At 50.5% G+C, this 21,696-nt stretch overlaps 1 long non-coding RNA gene across 1 annotated transcript; it reads left to right on the top strand.

Annotated features, from left to right (window-relative positions):
- The first annotated feature begins 1,654 nt into the window (after positions 1 to 1,654).
- Positions 1,655 to 21,342, top strand: LOC147574182 (uncharacterized). Its single transcript, XR_015243977.1, has 3 exons — positions 1,655 to 1,786; positions 4,725 to 4,848; positions 20,318 to 21,342. It is a non-coding gene; the product is annotated as an uncharacterized LOC147574182 (long non-coding RNA).
- The last annotated feature ends 354 nt before the right edge of the window (positions 21,343 to 21,696 follow it).

Below are 21,696 nucleotides of genomic sequence, written 5' to 3'. Positions count from 1 at the left end.
AGCCAATCATCTTACTTCTCTGAACCTCGATTTCTTCAGCTATAAAATGAAGAGAAAAATATTTACTTCTCAGAGTTGTTGCAAGATGATGTGTTCACCATGCCTAGCACATAGCATAGGAGCTTCAAGAACATCCATTCTCTCTGGCTTGCTTCAGCCCAGGGGCCAGGCTTTGCCCTTTGGGGAGAGATGAGATCATTCTTGAAAAGAATGTTGAATGTCAAATGGGTCAAATGGGATCTTGGGCAACTCCCTTAACTTCCCTGGTTCCAGTCTATTCCCTTTTATTATTATTTTTTAAAGATTTTATTTTTAAGTAATCTTTACACCCAGTGTGGAACTTGAACTCACAAGCCTGAGATTAAGAGTCATATGCTCTACTGACTTAGCCAGCCAGGCACCCCCGGTCTATGAGGAAAGTGGGAAAGGGATTCTCGAATTCCAGCTGGCATGTTCTGCAGACTTTCCTAGATGTGGGAGAGCATTGCAAACCACGAATGCTGAGGGTCACATGTCAGCTTAGCTGTCCAAACCAGTTGAGTCTTTCCACCCCTGAGCCCCACCTGGATTTCTAGTATGGTGGGAGGCAGTGGCCTTTGGCATCTCCCCAAACGCAGAATCCTTCCTCCACTATTTGCTTACTTTGTGACCTTGAAAAGTCTCTGAGCCACAGTTTTCTCACCTCAGAAGGACAATGACAGCTGCTTTGCAGGGTTGCTGGGAGAGATGAATAGCGAGTGCTACATAAATGTTTACTAATTCACTAGAAATATAGGTAGATTAAAACAGACATATGTCAATAGATAGACGCATCATAGATACAGAGAGAGCAGCTAGGTCAAGCCCTTCCCTTCCTATACCTCCCACTCTTCTGAAAACTTCTTGGCCAACGTCTGCCCCTCCCAGTTCTGGCCCCCACTTCCTCTGGCCACACCCATGAATTCAAGGTTTGGGGGCTATGAAAGATGGTTCTTCTTCACAAAGAGGTTGAAGATATTGAAAGAGAAGGTCCCAGCTCAAACCATCCATCCAGCTGTCATCACTGGAGACCCTTCCTTTGTGGAAGCATCTTTTAAGACATTTACGTGCAAAAACTCCTATTTCTGTTCTTCCAACGGCCCGGAAGGGGTGGTAGGAATAGATATTAGTCACTCGATTTCACCAAGGGGAACTGGAAAGATGTGGAAAGTGCTGGGGTTTCCCCTTCCAAGCCCCGGTCAGCCTGGAGCCGCAAGGCCACATCATAATAATCACCGCCATTTAACGGATAGCGCCTAAGTGCCAAGGACTCCCACAGGTTATCCAGTGTCAGTGATCCCTTCCCAGCCAGCCAGAGAGCTCTTTAAGTTCACGGACAGGCTCCCATGTCCTGACTTCTCCCCATACTCCCTGCAGTGTACTGCCTCAGGATCCCCACTTGGAAACCCAAGAGGCATCCCCAACTACCATGCCCACCGCCGAACTTCTGAATCTCCCCAAACCTTCTCCTCGCATGCTTTTTCTCATGGCAGAAGTGGCAACCCCATCCTTCCAGTAACTCAGTCCAAAACTCTGATATTATCATTCCTCTTCCCCTTGCCTCATTTGCTGTATTGAAAACACCAGATCTACTTTCAAGCAGATCTGGGGTCTGCCTACTTCTCACCACCTCTGCCGTTGCCCCCTGGCCTGTGCCCCATTCTCTCCTGCCTGGGTCACTGTGATTGCCTCCCGACCGGTGGCCTGGCTCCTGCCCCGTGAAGTCTGTCTCCCCACCCGGCAACCAGAGTGATCCTAGGAGAAGCAGGTAAGGTCATATCACTCCTCTGCTCAGAACCCCGCAATGGCTCCCACTGACTCAGAGTAAAAGCCAGTCTGCACAGTGGCCTGCAAGGCCCCGGCATCATCTGGCCCCCAGATCCCCCACCTTCGTGCCCTCACCGACCTCACCTGTCCCCTCTCCCCCTCACCCTCCTGCTCCCGCCACACTGGCCTCTGCCACACGTCAGACCCATGCCACCTTAGTGCCTCCGCTGTTCCCTTCATCTAGTACACTTCCTCAGAAATGGCCAGGGCTCCCTTCCTCACTTCCTCTGGTTTTGTCTCAAACGTCGCCTTGTCGGTGGGGTCTTGCCTCACCCCCCTACACACCCCATCTGTCTTCCCCCATTTCTTTTCTCCCGCAGGACTTCCCATTTCCCCATTGATTCCCTAGCTTAGTTGTTTATCTGTTCACCACCTCTTTCCCCCTTTGGAACATGAACCGAGTGAGGCCTGGGATCGTTGTCTGTTTTGTCCACTGCTGTGTCCACAGAGCCTAGAGCAGTGGCTGGCAGGTGCTCAGAAAGTACCTGAATAAAGAGCAGATCCCCAAGGACAATTTTTGAAAGAATAAATAAATGGAGGGTGGGAGCACCTGGGGGGTTCAGCCGGGTAAGCGTCCGACTCTTGATTTTAGCTCAGGTCATGATCACATGGTTCATGGGATTGAGCCCTGAGTGGGGCTCAGCGCTGACAGCATGGAGCCTGCTTGGATTCTCTCTCTCTCCCTCTCTCTCTGCCCCTCCTCTGCTTGTACTCTCTCTCTCTCAAGATAAATAAATAAAATGTTATACATAAATAAATAAATGGAGGGTGAATAACAACTAATATACTACCCGCTAGCTATGTGGCCTGAAAGGGGTCACCTCCCCTCTCTGAATCTAGGACCAGACGCGGGCTCATCCTCAAGGGTATGGTTGTCATAGACCATTCTCCAGTGGCTTGGAGTTCTAGCTTCAGTGGCTCTGTTGCTTGCCATGGTGAGGCCTTGGGCAAGTCACTTAACTTCTCTAAAACACAGCATCCCTCTGAAAGAGGGTTAATCTTTACCTATTTATTAGGTAATAAATATCCTAAGGTACCATTATGCGGCTGCCATGAGCTTAGGGACCAGCCCATTACTTGGCACATAGTAGGTCTTCCCAGAGAAGAAGGCGCCTCGTCCTGCAGACTCCAAAAGTCTTCCTGCCCTGGTCACAAGACATCTGTGCATCCAAGGCCCTTGGCCGTGGGATTTTCCAGAACCTGGATCCAGACCTGTTAGGGTTGCCAGTATTTTTCCACAGTGAAAAACCGACCTCTCCGAGTTCTGCCCCTGACAGACATGGAAAGCTGCGAAGGGCTCCCAGGGTAGCCCTGTGCACTGAGAGATGCTGTCAGGAAAGGAAGAAACTCGGAGGACACTTCACCTTGTGTGACCACAGATGTTCAGCAATGCCCTCATCACTCACCCTCGATTACACCCTCGATTACAGAAATCACTCGTTGTAACTGGAAATGCCTTGGAGATAAGTTTGTCCAGAGGCTGCAAACAGGCAGCCGAGTGCTGGATGGGACTCAGCGACCAGATTGTTCTGTGGGGCCTGCACCACATGTTGAAAACAACAAAATCCCGGAGCGCCTGGGTGGCTCAGTCAGTTGAGCATCTGACTTCGGCTCAGGTCGTGATCTCGAGGTACGTGAGTTCAAGCCCTGCGTCAGGAAATGTGCTGACAGCTCAGAGCCTGGAGCCTGCTTCGGATTCTGTGTCTCCCTCTCTCTCTGCCCCTCCCCCAGTTGCATTTGTCTCTCTCTCTCTCTCGTAAAAACAAATAAACATCAAAGGCAAAAAAAGAAAAGAACAAAATCTGAACAGCTGTGAGCGGTTGAGGAGAGTCAAGGTCCACAGACCCCACCACTCCGTACTGCCTCACACCTAGCCGGATTTGCACATTTGCTCTGCTGGCCTGGACCCCCGAGGAGAAGGCCATCGGTGCATTTCACAGGTGAGACTCCACAACTCCGAAAATCATCTCAGCCTCTTGCTACTGGGATCGTTTTGGATTCCTCTCTAGCCAGCAGTCAAGAGCACAGTCGTCTGTATCCTCCAACACCGTGGAGTCACCTCCAGGCCCCTCCTCCTTACTTCTTGACCTGCCCCCCTCCCCTAGTTTTCATTCCCACCTCCTGATCCTATCCAGTTCCAACAGGAGGGGAGCCAAGCTGGCTGTTCTGTCTACCAAGACATCCTTCTGCAGCCTGCCACACTGGCACCTGCTTAAGGTCCTCGGTCCTGTGTCACCTCCTTTGAGGATATTTCCCTGACTGTCGCCCATTCCTGTCCTGATCCCCAACCAGCCTAATCTGGCCATACTGTCGGTATGGATTCCTCTCAGGGCCTCTTTCCCTCTAGATTGCACTGACTTCTTTTTACTTTTATTTTATTTTTTTTAAATGTTTATTTGTTTTTGAGAAAGAGAGAGAGACAGTGAGTGTTAGTGGGGAGGGGCACAGAGGAGACAGAGGATCCAAAGTGGGCTGTGCACTGGCCACAGAGAACCTGAAATGGGCTTAAACTTACAAATCCTGAGATCAAGACCTGAGCCAAAGTCGGACACTTAACAGACTGAGTCACCCAGGCACCCTACACTCATTTCTTTTTAGATCTGCTCTCCCCACTGGACCATGAGCTCCTAGAGGACAGGGATGTAAATTACTTAGCTTTGTGTACTTCGTGCTTGGCTGATGTGAATTTTCAATAATATTCAATAAATGGGTCCTAAAACTGTAATAAGGGAAGGAAGGAAGGAAGGAAGGAAGGAAGGAAGGAAGGAAGGAAGGAAGGAAGGAAGGAAGGAAGGAAGAAGGAAGGAAGGGAGTGGAGGAAGGAAGGAAGAGATTCATTAACTAATTTGCTCTCCACCTTCCGCACATCCGCGTGCCAGGGCTCTGCCGCTTGTGAGCACCTGCCCCCGTCTGCTGAGAGTGTGTCAACCACACGTAAGAGGAACCTCGGGGGACACCTGGCTGGCTCAGTCAGTACAGCATGCAACTCTTGATCTCAGCCTCGTGAGTTTGAGCCCCATGTTGTGTGTCGAGCCTACTTAAAAAAAAAAAACTTATAAAAATTAAAAACAAAAGAACCCCAACAACAACGATCAAAGAGGAACCGTGACCCTGGGCCAGCCGTACATGACAATCATCCCACCCCACCCCTGACCACTGTGTCACACCCAGCTTCTGCTCCTTCTGTTTTTTTTTTCTGTAAATTTTATGATTTAACAAATATGCCAAAAAAAAGACTAATAATCAGTGTACATTTGGGTGAATTTTCAAAGTGAACACATCCAAGACTTACAAGGAGCACCCAGATAAAGAAAGAAAATGCAGGGGTTGCCTGGGTGGCTCAGTCAGTTACGCGTCCGGCTCTTGATTTCGGCTCAGGTCATCATCTCACGGTTATGGGATTGAGTCCCACATCGGGACTCTGTGCTGACAGTGCAGAGCCTGCTTGGGATCCTCTCTCTCCCCCTGTCACTTCCCCTCCTCTGCTCTGTCTCTCAAAATAAAAAAATAAACTTAAAAAAAAAAAGAAAATGTAAATAGCCCCCCTTCTAGTCACTGCTCTCCCCAAGGGTGACCATTATTCTGGTTCTTATCACCATTAGTTTTCCTGCTTTTTTTAAAAAAAAATTTTCCTGCCTTTGGGGCACCTGGGTGGCTCAGTCAGTGAAGCACCTGACTTCGGCTCAGGCCATGATCTCACCGTTCGTGAGTTCAAGCCCCACGTCAGGCTCTGTGCTGACAGCCTAGAGCCTGCTTTGGATTCTGTGTCTCCCTCTCTCTCTGCCCCTCTCCTGCTCATGCTCTGTCTCTCTGTCTCTCTATCTCTCTGTCTCTCTCTCTCTCTCTCAAAAATGAACATTAAGAATTTTTTTAAAAAAATGTCCTGCCTTTTAATTTATATAAATATGATAATATAATACATGCCCTTTGAACCTGACTTCTCTTCCTTAATGCTGCATTCCTGAGATTTATTCATGTTGTGGCTTATGCATCCTCACTGCTGTATAAAATTTCATGATATAATGTGCCACAGTTTATTTATTCATTTATTCATTCATTTATTATGCTGTTGGTGGACTTTGGGGTTGTTTCCAGGTTTGGCTTTTTCAGGCTAGTGCTTTTGCGAGCATTCCTTGTCCACGTCGTGGAGAGCGTGTGCACACCTCTGTCTGGGAAAAGCTGAGTCGTAGGCGAGGTGTGTACTCTATTTTAGCAGCGACTTGCCACCTTCCAAAGTGGCTGTGGCAGTTTCCACCCCCACCAGCGGGGTATGAGAGTTCTAGTTGCTTCACATTCTCACCGATGCTTGGCATTATCCGTCTTCCCACATCTAGATAAATCTGGTGGGCGGATTCTTTTGTTTTGACCACATGTTCCGTCTCACTGGCGGTCTGCTCCAGCTCCCTCAGTTTGGGGAGGATTCCGGAGAACCCGCTTCTCTGGTCCTCGACTCTCTCCCTGCAGTTTTGATCTATAGCTTGTGTCCACCCCTGCAGATCTGTAATGCGCCTCTCAGCTGGGTTGGAGGACTCCCTTCCATGAGGAGCACCCCACCCTCGGATGACAGCATCCCATTGAGTGTGGACCACCAGTAATGGGAAGGGGGAGGAAAGGCATGGGGAAGGTCTTCTTCAAAGGCCACACAGACCTTCTCACGACCACAGCTTCCTCAGCTGCCACCTGTGGACCTTTTCCAGGCGTTATCACTCTCAAAACATTGCGTAGGGATCAAAAATAATCAAACAGCGCCTTGCTGGCTCAGTCGGTAGAGCATGCGACTCTTGATCTCGGGGTCACAAGTTTAAGCCCCACATTTGCATAAAGCTTACTTAAAAAAATTAGAGGGGCGCCTGGGTGGCGCAGTCGGTTAAGCGGCCGACTTCAGCCAGGTCACGATCTCGCGGTCCGGGAGTTCGAGCCCCGCGTCGGGCTCTGGGCTGATGGCTCAGAGCCTGGAGCCTGTTTCCGATTCTGTGTCTCCCTCTCTCTCTGCCCCTCCCCCGTTCATGCTCTGTCTCTCTCTGTCCCAAAAATAAAATAAATAAACGTTGAAAAAAAAAATTAAAAAAAAAAAAAAATTAGAGGGGCACCTGGGTGGCTCAGTCAGTTAAGCATCTGACTTTGGCTCAGGTGATGACTTCACAGTTCGTGGGTTCAAGCCCTGCGTTGGGCTCTGTGCTGACAGCTCAGGGCCTGGAGCCTGCTTCAGATTCTGTGTTTCCGTCTCTCTGTCCCTACCTCGCTTGTGCTCCCTTTCTATTTCTCTCAAAAACATAAATAAATAAATATACATTTATAAAATAGATATAAGAGCTAAAATTGTAAAACTCTTAGAAGAAAACGGGGGTAAAGATTCATGACCTTGGACTTGTCATTGGTCAGATGTGACTATGAAAGCACAATCAAACGAAACAGTAGATAACCTGGACATCATCATGATCAAAAACTTTTGTTTTTCAAAGGACACTATCATGAGAGAAAAAAAAATGACCCACAGATGGGAGAAAACATCTGCAAATCATTTATCAGTTAACAGGCTTGTACCTAGAATACGTAAAGAACTCTTGGAACTCAATAATAAAAAGACAAATAACTCAGTTAAAAATGGGAAGTAGGGGGCGCCTGGGTGGCGCAGTCGGTTAAGTGTCCGACTTCAGCCAGGTCACGATCTTGCGGTCCGTGAGTTCGAGCCCCACGTCAGGCTCTGGGCTGATGCTCGGAGCCTGGAGCCTGTTTCCGATTCTGTGTCTCCCTCTCTCTCTGCCCCTCCCCCGTTCATGCTCTGTCTCTCTCTGTCCCAAAAATAAATTTAAAAAAACGTTGAAAAAAAAATTAAAAAAAAAAATGGGAAGTAGGATCTAAATAGACATGTCTCCAAGGAGCTATACAAACGGCCAAGAAGCACATGAAAAGATGTTGGAGACCATTAGCCATCAGGGGAATGCAAATCAAAACCACAATGAGATATTCCTTCACACCCACCAGGATGGCTGTAATGGAAAAGACAGATAATAAGTGTTGGTAAGGATATGAAGAAATTGGAGCCCTCGTCTACTTCTAGTGGGAACGTAAAATGGTGCAGCCACTTTGGGAAACAAAGTGGGTGTTCTTCAAAAAGTGAAATAGGGGCGCCTGGGTGGCGCAGTCGGTTAAGCGTCCGGCTTCAGCCAGGTCACGATCTCGCGGTCCGTGAGTTCGAGCCCCGCGTCAGGCTCTGGGCTGATGGCTCAGAGCCTGGAGCCTGTTTCCGATTCTGTGTCTCCCTGTCTCTGCCCCTCCCCCGTTCATGCTCTGTCTCTCTCTGTCCCAAAAATAAATGAACGTTGAAAAAAAAAAAATAAAAAAAATAAAAAAAAGTGAAACACAGGGTTACCGTTTGATCCAGCAATTCCATTTCTAGGTATATACACTCAAGAGAAATGAAACCATAGGGCCATCCAGATACTGTACATGGCCGTTCATAACAGCATTATTCATTATAGCCGAAAGGTAGAAACAACTCAAATGTCCATCAACTGCTGAATGGATAAGCAAAATATGGTATATCCATACAGTGGAATATCATTTGTCCTTATGAAATACTGAATGAAATACTGAAACATGCCATCACATGGATGCACCTTGCAAACGTTATACTTAAGTGAAAGAAACCAGTCACAAAAGAACACATGTGCTTCCATTTATATGAAACGTCCAGAATTGGCTAACTTACAGAGACAGAAAATAGAACAGTGGTTACCTAGGGCTGTGGGAGATGGCAGGATTGACAGTGACAGCTAATGGGTAGTAAAAACCATTTGGGGGATGATAAAAATGTTCTAAAAGTGTGGCGACATCTGCATAACTCTGTGAATATACTAAAAACCGCTGAATTGCATACTTGAGTGTGTTGAATTTTATGGCATGTGAATTATATCCCAATAAAGCTGTTATAACGAAAATAATTACAAAGTGAGTGAAAATAATTACAAGGTGGCTCAGTTTGGTTAAGCGTCCAACTTCAGCTCAGGTCATGCTCTCACAGCTCATGGGTTCAAGCCCCAAGTTGGGCTCTGTGCTGACGGCTCAGAGCCTGGAGCCTGCTTCCAATTCTGTGTCTCCCTCCCTCTCTCTGCCCCTCCCCCACTCGAGCTCTGTCTCTCTCTCTCTCTCTCTCTCTCTCTCTCTCTCAAAAATAAACATTAAAAAATTTTTTCTTAAGTGATTGAAATTTTCACTGTCATCCCTTAAGAAAATGCTAAAAGGGAATGTGTCGATTACATGGTACCCCCCGCCCCGGCCCCCTCAAAAAATATGTCCACCTCCTAAGCCCCAGAACCCATGAATGTGACCTGATTTGGAGAAAGGGTCTTTGCAGTTGTAATTTTAAGCATCTAAAGAGCAGATCATTTTGGATTATCCAGGTGGGCCCTAAATCCAATGACAAGTGTCCTTATAAGAGATACACAGAGGAGAGGGAGAAGAGAAGGCCATGTGGAGACAACATCCTGATTTCAGACTTCCTGGCCTCCGGAACTGTGAGCGAATGAATTTTGATCGTCTTAAGCCATTAAGTCTGTGGTGATTTGGTATAGCCCTAGGAAACCAGCACGGAGAATAAATGATAACCCAGCAACGCTTTTTTTTTTTTTTTTTTTAATGTTTATTTGTTTATTTTGAGAGGGAGAGAGAGAGCAGGGGAGGGGCAGAGAGAGGGAGAGAGAGAATCCCAAGCAGGCTCCGCACTGTCAGCACAGAGCCCGACGTGGGGCTCAATCTCACAAACCGTGAGATTGTGACCTGAGCCGACACCAAGAGTCGGAAGCTTAACGGACTGAGCCACCCAGGCACCCCTGCAGCAACACTTTTAAAAGTCCACTTCCCCCAGTGTCTCTCCTTCTCTCTCGCTGTGTCTCTGTGCCTCTGTCCTCCTGTTCTTGCGTGGGGGACAGCTGCTGTCAGTCTCCTCCTCCCTCCTCCCAACTTCAGCGCTGCCCTCGGACATCCAGCTGGGGTCACAGCTGTTCTGCCTGCCCCGAAAGCCCGGGAACAACATGGCCTGAGCTGAGCTTTCCTTAAGTGGTGGGAGGAGGAGGAGGATGTGACTGCCCATCTTGCCTTTCCCTGTCCAGACCTTTCCAGGGAATAGCCACATCGTCCTCCCAGCTGCCCTGTGATCTCTCCCTTTCCCTCTTTCCCAACGTCGTCCTCATCACTGTTTGCTCTCTGAAACACCCCTGGATCCAGCCTACTTCTCTCCATCCCTTTGCCTCTCCTTTGGGCTCAGGCCCCCGGCATCTCCCTGGGGACCACTGCCCCGTGTCTGGTGTCCTGTCCCCCCGCCCCCCCATCTGTCTCGGTTCGCTCCAGCTGCTCTGACGAAATACGATGGACTGGGTAGCTTCTAAACAGAAATGTACTTCTCACACTTCTGGGGGCGCTGGCGGATTCTGCGTCTGGTGAGGCCTTCGTCCCGGTTCACAGAGGACTGTATTCTCACTGAGTCCTCAGTGGTGAAAGAGGCAAAGGCTGTCTGGGGTCTCTTCTCTAAGGGCGCTGATCCCACAGCCCTGGACCAAATCACCTCCGTAAGGTCCCGCCTCCTGATACCATCACCTCCGGGGGTTAGGATTTCACCACATGAATTTGGGGGTGGGGATGCAAACGCTGGATGGGTAGCACCATCCTTCACGCTTTGGCCACGGAGAGCGGCCAACGGTGCCAGTCTGAGCATGTGTCACGCTCTGCTCTAAGCTTGTGTCCAAAGTCTTCAGCATGGCTTCAGAGGGCCTCCCCCTCCATCCTCCCGGCCTCCTCAGGGCCACACTCCTCTCTCTCTCTCCGTGCTCCTGCACTGGCTGCTTCCTTTTCCTGCAGCCCTCTCCCACCCCACCCCCACTCCCCAGCCTTGGGCCCCTGTAAGCACTTCCTCAGAGGAAACTTGTCTAACCGTCTAGGTCAGGGTGAGCTGCTCCTGCTCTGTGTCCCCACAGCACTGCTGTTCATCTCCACGGTCACCTATCATACATTCTGTATTTATTTATTTACTTACTTATATCATTTATTTTTTAAAAAGGTTTTTTATTTATTTTATTTTATTTTATTTTATTTTATTTTATTTTATTTTATTTTTTTAATGTTTATTTATTTTTGAGACAAAGAGAGACAGAGCATGAACGGGGGAGGGTTCACACAGAATCTGAAACAGGCTCCAGGCTCTGAGCGGTCAGCACAGAGCCTGATGTGGGGCTCGAACTCACGGACCGCGAGATCATGACCTGAGCCGAAGTCGGATGCTTAACCGACTGAGCCACCCAGGCGCCCCTAAAAAGGTTTTTTAATGTTTATTCAGAGAGAGAGAGAGGGAGGGAGGGAGGGAGGGAGTGGGGGAGGGGCAGAGCAAGAGAGGGAGACACAGAGCACCGAGCCCAACACAGGGCTTGAACTCATGAACCGCGAGATCATGGCCTGAGCCAAAGTCAGAGGCTTAACCGACTGAGCTACCCAGTCACCCCTAGTTATTTATTTTCAAATATTTATTTATTGTTGAGAGAGAGCGGGGGAGGAGAAGAGGGAGGGGGACCGAGGATCCGAAGCGGGCTCTGTGCTGACAGCAGACTGCCCAATGCAGTGCTTGAACTCACGAACCGTGAGATCATGACCTGAGCTGAAGTCAGATGCTTAACTGACAGAGCCACCGAGGTGCCCCTATCACACACTACGTGTAGTGGCTGGGACTATATGGGAGCAGCTTTATGGGTCATTCTTGTTAATCACCAGACTTCTACTGCCCAGCACTGGAATGTACCAGGCAGTCAACAAATACTGCTAACTTCGTCATTTAATGAATTGGGGCACCCAGGCATGGGATTGTTGACTCATTTTCCACATTTATTTTTATTTTTTTTTTTTTTAATTTTTTTTTTCAACGTTTATTTATTTTTGGGACAGAGAGAGACAGAGCATGAACGGGGGAGGGGCAGAGAGAGAGGGAGACACAGAATCGGAAACAGGCTCCAGGCTCTGAGCCATCAGCCCAGAGCCCGACGCGGGGCTCGAACTCCCGGACCGCGAGATCGTGACCTGGCTGAAGTCGGACGCTTAACCGACTGCGCCACCCAGGCGCCCCTCATTTTCCACATTTAGAAGGGCAATATGGAACAAGAGAAGATAAAGTTAACTTTGATGGGATCATAATATGAGCTAACATTTGTTAAGAATCTTTGGGGCACCTGTGTGGCTCAGTCAAAAATGTCCTAAGTGAAGTGCCTAACTCTTGATTTCGACTCAGGTCAAGATCCCAGGATAGTGAGATCGAGCCCTGTGTCAGGCTCCATCCACACTGGATGTGGAGCCTGCTTGAGATTCTCATTCTGTCTCCTTCTTTCTCTCTCTGTTCCTCCCCTACTCACTCTCTCTCTAAAAAAAAAAAAAAAAAAAGATGGGGCATCTAAATGGCTCAGTTGGTTAACTACCCGACGACGCTTGATTTCTGCTCAGGTCACTATCTCATGGTTCATGAGTTCGATTCCCCGCATCGAGCTCTGCACTGACAGTGTGGAGCCTGCTTGGGATTCTCTCTCCCTCTTCTCTCTGTCCCTTCCCTGCTCAAGCTCTCTCTCTCTCTCAAGATAATTAAATAAACTTAAAACTTAAAAACAAAGTAAAAAGAATCTTATAAGCTTTAGGGGCAATTAAACACATTTACTCATTCTACAAACATTTGAGCACCTGCTATGGGTCAGCCACTGAGAACATGCATGTGGATCAAACAGTGCCAGTCCTCAAAAAGCTCATAACCTAAGGACAGAATTCTGTTGAGTCCTATCGTAACCTGCTGAAAAGAGTATTATTAATCTGAGTTGATTAGGACATTTTTGTTCCAGGTGACACAGGACCCAACTCAAATAGGCTTGAGCAATAGAGGAAATGTACTGGTTATGTGACCAAAAGTCCAAGATGGGTAGATCTCGCTTCAGGCATGGCTGGATCCTGAGGCAGTGATGTCTCCCAGGCCCCCTGTCTCTCGGCTCTTCCCTCCTTGAGGCTGGCACCATGGAGCCGCCCCAGCAGCCCTGGGTCTCCACTCCCAGTCTCCATATGGCTGCAGGTTCACTCTCTAGAGCTCTGAGGCCAGTGGGAGAGCAGAAACCTCTTTTCCGGACGCTCTTGCAGAAGCCCAGCCGTTCACACTAGGATCAGCTCAGGTCACTGGTCTGTTCCCGAGCTTCTCATTCCACCAAAGGAGGGCAATGTCACAGGGGTGGAGGCTCCTACCAACTGCTCCAAGCCCCATCCTAAGGTACCACCTAAATGAGGCATGGGTCCTTTCTCGACCTCACAGACTTGCGAGCTGGGGAGGGATACACCTTCCAAGTGAAGATCAAGGGTGTTGCTGTAAGAAGGGGGTGGGGAAGCCGGAGGGAGAGAGAGATGTACAACAATTGCTCACCAGCCTCTCTGCAGCAGAGGTAGACACAAGGCACACAGAAGGGTGAGGTGACGCCCGAGGCCACACTCTTGGTACCTGGCAGAGCCACGGCTCGAATCCCAGTCTGCTTGGTTTCAAGGAGCTCTTTCTACAAAGGCGTCCTGCCCCAGGGATAGGCTTAGACATGGGAAGGAGCCCAGAGTCCCTACTCGGAGGCCTTTCTTTTAAATCATAAGGCGGTAAGGCTGTTCTTTCCACAGACGGGGCTTTGGTCACGGCTCTGTAAAAGGAAACGCTGTGCTTTTTGCCCCGAAGTCTTCCTCTAGCTTTGTTCTTGTAAGTAAAATTCCTCTCCCTTCCAGTCCTTCCAGCCCTTGCCTGGGATTTTCGGCCCTAGACTGAGTTGCTGCTTTATAGATGAGGTCAATTCGGTGGCAGCTGGGGTCCAGAACGCCTTGCAGAGCAATGCCATGACCAGCCCAGGGTTCAGTGCAAGTGGTCAGGACAGGCCCGGAAGCTGCTGGGCTCCCTCCTCTGCCTGCACTGCTGTCCCTCCTATAGGCTGGAAGGCAGACGGAGCAGACAGGAAAAGCACAAGACAGTCTGGTGACCAAGCACAAATCGGGATCCTGTCTGGGCCAATGTCCCTGTGCTTAGGGCAGCCGGGCCTTCTCCGTGGGGCCCCGCCGGCCCTCCATCACACCCTGAGAATGAACAGTCTCCTCCCCACACAGTGTGTGTTCAGCTTCCACGTGCTGAATTAACATCCACCACATTTGGTATGGGGGGGTTCTTTTAGAGTTCTTTGACCTGATTTTAATGTGTACCTGGGGATCGGGTCCCCACCTACAACACCAAGCAATTCGGACAAGGTGTACCTAGAGGTGACATCAGATTCCACAGCTTAAGGACTCGGTCCGCCACGACGGCTCCCCTCACCCCTTCAGACACCTGTCACAAGCCCCAGGCACCTGCACTATAGACTCATTTGCTAGAGTGACTCACAGAACTCAGGGAAACACTCAGTTTCATTTACAAGTTTATTAAAGGATGGTGACAAAGGATACTGGATAAAGAGATACATGGGGCAAAGTCCTGAACAAAGGAGCTTCTGTCCTTGTGGAGCGTGGGGCCCAGTTACCGCACATGAAAGCGTCCTGGTTCCCCAAGCTTTCTGAAAAGAAAGAAGAGGACCAACACGCTGTCCCTTTGGGGTTTATGGAGGCTTCATTACATAGTCATGATTGACGAAGCAATTGGCCATTGGCAATTGCCAAAATGAAAACTGCCATTTTCATATAGTTCAAAATATTAAAAAATGTCTCCCAAGGCTTCTTCTTTGATTTATGTGTTATTTAGAAGTGTGTTGTCTCATCTCCAAATACTTTGGAATTTTCCAGCTATCTTCCTGGTATCGATTTCTACTTTAATTCCATTGAGGCCTGAGGGCATGACTTTAGAGGAACAGACTATATCCTGGACATCGTTCATGTTACTTTGAAGGGACTCTGGGTTCTGTAATATTCTCAAAATGTGTTGAATTTTTGTTTTATTAGGCCATTACCTTCAAACTCTGCTCTTGGATGGCAGCCCAAATCTCAGCTCAGTTTGGGGTTTGTTTATTTGTTTACATTTTCCCCCTGCTGAAGTTGCTCCCGTGCATATGTGGTTTGGGGATCAGCCAGAGGTTTGAGCCACGGTTATACACAGGATCTGGGGGTCTCCCCCTTTGCACCTCTTCTTTCTGGGGTTGCCCTCTCTGCTTCCCAGTGGCCGTGGTTGATCTGAATTTGTCCTCTGTTTCTTTAGGCCGGAGAGACAGGTTTTCAATCTGTGCTGTGCTAAGTGCGGCCTGCTCTCGAGATCAAAGCCATAAAAAATGGGTAACTTCCTCCCTGTCATTCCCTTCTTCCAGTGTCGACTTGGTTTTATTCATTCTCCAGTACTTTGAGGGTGTGTGTGTGTGTGTTGTCTAGAGTTGTTTTCTGTGGGAGGATCAGCTCGGGAAGATCTCACTTTATTCTACTGGAAGAAAACGCTCCAGACCGTAGAGAGGCAACATCCCCAGCTCCCGGCCACCCAGCTAGCAAATTGAAGAACTGGCATTCAAACCCAGGCCTCACCAGCTCTAGCCCCTGCCTGTATTTTGTACTATTCTGATCTGTCCTCCTTCCCCTAGCCACCAGCCCAGAATCCCAGAACTTCTTATTGTTTAAGCGAGGATGCTGGGGCCTTCCAGAGTCTCTGACCCGCCCTTCGCACAAACTCTATCTAAATGAAGAAGAGGATTTTGTTTATTGTCTCTTCGTATGTTTGTTTATTTGTCTGCACATTTTCTGCATCGGCTTTGAAGTTAGGGGGGTTGACCCCAGTGGGATGCTCTGTGATGTATTTTCTGGAGAGAGTGCAGCAGGTGCCTGGGCGCAGGGTACTACTGAGAAGCCACTGCTGACCTCCCTGGTCGGGCTCTTGTCATCTCAGCCTGAGCGGCACAGAGCCTAGAGATGGGGGAGTGGGTCCATGTTTGTGGGAACAGGCAGCCAAATCCCGGAAGGAGTTAGCTCCTACCTGAGATGCGGAGCAGGACCGGGAGGTCAGGCCAGCCCCCCGAGCTCTGCTCCCTGAATCAGTGGTATTTTCACTCAGGTGAAAGGCCCATTCCCCTCACAGGCTGAGCCTTGTGAGCGAAGGGGGTGGGGGTGGTGGGGACAGGCGTCCAGGAGCCCATGAGGAGGGGGCCATGAGCACCGCCACAATAGAAGAGGGATGAGGAGGAGGTTTGTTTCTGTTCTGTTCTTCTCCAGTGGGCTGGAACGGTGTCTGGAAGGAAGGCAGAGAGAGGCGGGGAAGTCACTGAAGGAAGGAGGGTAGGGACAGAGGGAGGGTGGCAGTGGGGGCTGGGGAGGCAGGAAGAAAGCAAGTGGCTGTTGCAGGGATGACAGGAATGGGGGGGCGGGGGCGGCCCTCAGTTCTGCTCTGGGCCTGGCTGCGGGCCAGCAGGCTGCCGGCCCATCCTGGGGAGCTGGGGCTGCCTTGCAACAGGAAGAGAAAGCAGGGCAGGGTGGTGCGGTGGGAGGGTGAGTCTCTGCCCACCCACCCCTGCCTGGCCAAGGAAAACGCCCGTGCAGCGAGCGCTGGCCATGTTACGCCCTTTTACCCATCTGACTTACTTACCTGAAAAAACCTCTCTGCCCAGACAGCCTTAAGGATCACGAAGCTCACAGACGGTAAACGAGCCGGGGGTCACCCAGCTTGTAGGCAGCAGGGCTGGGAAGCTCCTTGCCCTGCACCAGCTGCCTCTACTATCCCAAGGTGTGGCTTGGCCAGGGGTGGGGAGGAGTGGGGACAACAGGCCAAGGGCTCCTGAGCCTTGTTCCTCTGCCCAGATCTGGCTGGCTCTTCCTCTCTCATCATTTATTCATTCCTTTGTCCTTTCACTCATTCGTGAGCATCCCAGGCTGTATACTGGACCCTGGGGGACTGCATCGAACACGCTAGATACAGTCCTTTCCTTCCAAAGCTCACAGGCTAGTGGGAGTCTCTAAGGAGATTCAGAGTGATCTGGAGTAAATTTTAAGTCCCGTACCCCTGCTCCCATCCCCCTTCCCCCCCCCCACACCCATGCCTGTATCGGCACACACACAGAGTCCACCTGTTCAAGTGTGATGAAAAACCTAACACACACTAGCCCTTAGCTTGGGCCAAGCTTCTCTCCCAGGCCACCCAGCCATGAACGGGCCCTGTGAGCAGGATTTCTCAGGTTCCGGCCCCATTGGTAATGGCAGGTGCTGTGTTCACCGTGCCCCTCAGGGATTTCTGGGCTCCTCAGCTGAGCCTCAGGCTCTTGGGTGCTGCTCGAGCCCCGTGTGGGAGACCCATCCGCGTTCACGATGCCAGGTCTCAGCGCCGCCACAAAGCCGCTCGGAGACCGCATCTCAGCAGAGCGGTCAGGAGGTCCTTGGATGGGGCCTGGCCCCAACTCTCCGCTTAGAACTCATTTTCTGCTGTGAGCTTCCAGAGTTCCTCACGCAGCCACACTCTGCCCCGTCCATCATCCTTCCTCCCCTCAGGCCTGAGTTTCTGCAGTCACTCAGGCTCAGGCTGGAAGTGCTACTGTCCTTGACCAGCTCCGATTCAGACAATGTAGGTAGGGAGCCCCCAGACAGCCGGAGATGAGGCCGAGGCTCCGTTCCTCACGTTGATCCCCTTTTCAATGGCAGACCCCGGGAAAAGCGTGAAGAGCAGTGAGCGGATTCAGAGTTTCCAGGCTGGGGGTGATCCAGGGTTCAGCGTTTGGGGAGAGGTAAAAGGAAGAGAGAGACACAGCGATTGTGTGCCAGGCACTGTGCTACAGGAGCTCCTCAAACACTTTCTCGGCCCCGATGGGGACTCTGCGGTGGGACTCTCTTTGTATTGTACGGGGTAGGAAATGGAGACTCAGAGAGGTTAAGTAACTTGTTCAAGGACACACAGCTAGTAAGTAGCAGATCTGGGACTCCTCCACATCACAGCAAGCCGTCAGGGGGCGCCTTCCTCCTTAGTGCTGGGGAGGCTTTGGAAGAGAAGCACAGCACCTTGAGGCCACAATCAGACCAGGACCCCACGGCCCAGGCGACTCCAAACCAGTTATCGGGACACGTGAAATGTCCTCTCACTGAACCATGTCATCCAAGCCGCAGGGATGCTGGACCAGAGCCAGGGGAGGAGAAAGAAAGCTACAGAGATGGTTTGGGAAATGAAATGTTCTGCTGGGTGCCGGGGGCCTCTGGGGCTGCCCACATGATGGGAGGCCCGATTCCTCACTGTCCATTCAGCCCCACCATGGCTGCACTAAGGCTGGGTTATAAATAGCTGGGAATATAAATATTGGGCAGGGAGAGCAGAGTCTAGCCGGCTCCTGGGCTGAGAAACGTGGAGTTGGGGTTGAGAGGACAGTGTTTGGTCTGGAACTAGACCTGAGGTTTTCTGGAAAGATCCATCTCCTCTAGCGATAGCAGCTGTGAGAGAGATCCAGATCCTGAGCTGCCCCGGGGTAGAGACCTCCACAGGACCCTGAGATTCACACACACCCTGGTCTGGGTATCCGGGGGTGCCCAAGTCCATCCTAGATGACCAGGGACCCCTCACCAGGGTCCGGATGCTCTGAGGTCTCTGCCGATGGGGAGGAAACTCACATGCACTGAGCACCTACCAGATGTCAGGCGCTGGGCACATGGTGATGCCATCACTGAAATAAACTCATTAAAAGCAAAGCCTTCTTGAGTAGCTGCTACCTCAGGAAGCCCTTAAGCACCTTATGTATGATGATATTGTTGTGTTATGATTGTTAATGTCAGTAACCCAACGACGCAATAACAGTAACGTAAGAACACAATGACACACAGTAACGGTAACTACCGTATCACTATAACTTCTTGAACGCCTTCCATGCTTCAGGCTCAGGCTTGGGCTTCACAGATCATCATCATCATTGTTGTCATGGTCCCCATCATCATCGTCGTCGTCGTCATCATCAGGCTGACACTTGTTGTGTACCTATAGCTGCTGTGTTCAGTGTTTATTAAAGACTTATTTGTCTAGTTTAACCTGACCCTGTACCTACCTTGTGAGGTTGGTGTTCTTTTTTTTTTTTAACCTTTATTTTTGAGACAGAGAGAGACAGAGCATGAATGGGGCAGGGTCAGAGAGAGAGGTAGGCACAGAATCTGAAACAGGCTCCAGGCTCTGAGCTGTCAGCACAGAGCCCGACGCGGGGCTCGAACCCACACACCGCGAGATCACGACCTGAGCTGAAGTCGGACGCTTAACCGACGGAGCCACCCAGGCGCACCCCCCCCCCCTTTTTTTTAATGTCTAGTGTATGTGTGTTAACTCCCCTGTCTCGAACTTGAAGAGATACGTGTGAAGATGTTACTTGGCTGGTCATGAGATGGGAAAACAGTGGGATTCCTTGAGGTAGGCATCCTTACCGCCATTTTGCAGAAGAGAAAACTGAGGCACACAGCAATGAAATAGCTTGCCTAAAGTCACCTGGCTAGCAAGCAGCAGGTGGAGATTTGAATTCAGGTCTCTCGCTCCAAAGCCTTAACTCTTCCCAGAGCACATCTCTGTCCAAGGGAGCTGACGCGGAGAAATGCCTGTTGGGCAAATGAATGAACGAACGAACGCGAATGAGTGAATGAATGAACACGAATGAATGCATGAGTGAACGTGTGTCTGCCGGAGTCGGTGGGTGGAATTTCCAAGCCCTGACTGGGTAAGCAGGTTGTTCAAGGTCACGGCGCCAGACAGCAGCAGAGAGGGTGAAGAGTCCCGGCTCTGGTCTCTCGGTGCGGGCTCCCCTTCCAAACCTTCTTGATGCTTGGAGCAGAAGCAGCCTCTTCTTGGCAACCGTTTTGCCCTTACTGGCGTCTGGGATAATGGTAGATTCCAATTTCCAGGCCAACTCCTTTCCCACCCTCCAGGGAGCCTGGCGGAGGCCCAGGGCTGGGCCCTGCCCCTCCCCACGCAAGCAGTCAAGGCTAACAGAGAGTCATTTTTCTTAGCTCCCCCTTTTCTCGGGGCGGTTCTTCCAGCTGCAGGGCTGGGAGTTCCTGCTGGCTGCAGAGGTGTCCCCTGGGGCCTCAAGACTGGCTGGGCAGCCCCCCCAAACCTTCCGGGGGTCGGCCACCAGAGGTCTGTGCAGTGGTGTGGGGACGGCTTCCAGGTCTTCCTCTGCTTCCTGGGCGCTGCCTCCCTGAGCCTGCTGCACACCTTCTGCAGCTCACTCTTGCCTGGAAGGAGGGGGCAGGGAAGGAGCCAGGGCCTCCTGCCAGACTCCCTGAAGGGTGGGAAATGAGTCGGCAAGGAAACTAGAATTTGCTGTTAATCCAAGCACGAGCAAGGGCGAGCCGGTTGCCAAGAAGAAGCTGCTGCTGCTCCCAGCAGCATGAAGGTTTGGGAGGGGAGCCCGCACCGAGAGACCAGAGCCGGGACTCCTCACCCTCTCTGCTGCCTGCCTCTCGCTTCCTCCCCTGCTCCCTCGCCGCCGTCTCCTCACCGTCTACCCCTTCTTTCTTGCAGGCGAGCTCCTGCCCCGGCTCTTCTGTCCGATCTCAGGCTTCCTCCCCTGTGACCACGACCGTGTGACCATGACGGCTCTGCTCTGTGGCAGCTGACCTTTCTGACCGCTATCTAACACCCCCTCTTCTTCCTCTGGTCTCGCTGACATATTCTCTCCAGCCCTTCCCACTCACCCTTCCAACACCCTCCACTCACTCTCCCAGACCACGCTTTCAACTCTCCGTCCTTCCCACCCTCCCCCAGCTGCCCTTTCTCTCCCAGGACTTAACCAGGATGCCCAAGACTGCATTCATTGAACACTCTTCTGAGTCCTGGACCAATAAAAGCCCTGACCTCCCAACACTTCCTCAGACGCCAGATGTCACAGCCCGATGTCATCCTCTTTCTCCCCAGGCATCCCCGTCCCCCTGGTTGCTAAGGCAGAAGTGTCCGATGCATTCAGATGCCCCCCACGGCTTCCCAGCCTCCCTCCCAAGACCTTCTAACCTGTCTCTGGAGCCTCTCCTACCACTTAAATGGCTCTCTCCCAGAGCAGCCCCACCCCTCCTCAGTTCCAGCCCTAATTTCCTCTCACCAGACCCTTTCTCCACCGAGTGGCCCGAGTGACGGCTTTAAACACAAATTGGATCAAGACACCACCTGCTCAAAACCCTGCACAGCTCCGCATGACTCTCTGGTGCAGTGCACATCCCTTACTTAGCCCGTGGACTCACGACGGAGCCCTCCTCTGCCCCTCCGTCTCCCACCCCTTCCAACTCTCCCCTATCTAGTCTGTCTTCCAGGTTTTCAAAATAGTTTCATTGAAGTGTAATTTATAGGTAATAAAACTCACTCATCCTAGGTGTAGAGCTTGATGGATGTGGATAATTATGTACAGTTATAGGCACATGGCTGTTACCCCAAAGGTCCCCTGAGTCCCTTTGCAGTCACTCTCCTAGCCCCAGGCAGCCACTGATTTGCCTTATGTCACTATCGCTTTGTCTTTTCCATAACTTTATATAAATAAAATTACTGTTTGTAATCTCTCATGTTTGACTTACTATACTCAGCATAATGTGTAACAGATTTATATATATTGTTGCATGTGTTAATATTTCATTCTTTTTATCGCTGAGCAGTATTCCTTCATGCCAATGTGCTACAACTGGTTTATCCATTCATCTGTTGGTGGACATTGACATTACCATGTTTGTTTCTTATTTTCTTGAAATTTTTTAGTGTTTATTTATGTTTGAGAGAGAGAGGGAGGAGTCAAGAGAGGGGAAGACACAGAATCCGAAGCAGGCTCCAGGCTCTGAGCTGTCAGCACAGAGCCCGACGTGGGGCCCGAACTCATGAACCATGAGATCATGACCTGAGCCGAAGTCAAGAATCGGACA

The sequence above is a fragment of the Puma concolor genome, chromosome E1 (assembly GCF_028749965.1).
Source record: "Puma concolor isolate L17-30 chromosome E1, mPumCon1.1.hap2, whole genome shotgun sequence".
Taxonomy (NCBI): Eukaryota; Metazoa; Chordata; class Mammalia; order Carnivora; family Felidae; genus Puma; species Puma concolor.
Note: the sequence above shows the minus strand (reverse complement) of the source record. Positions and strands in the feature narration are given on the sequence as shown.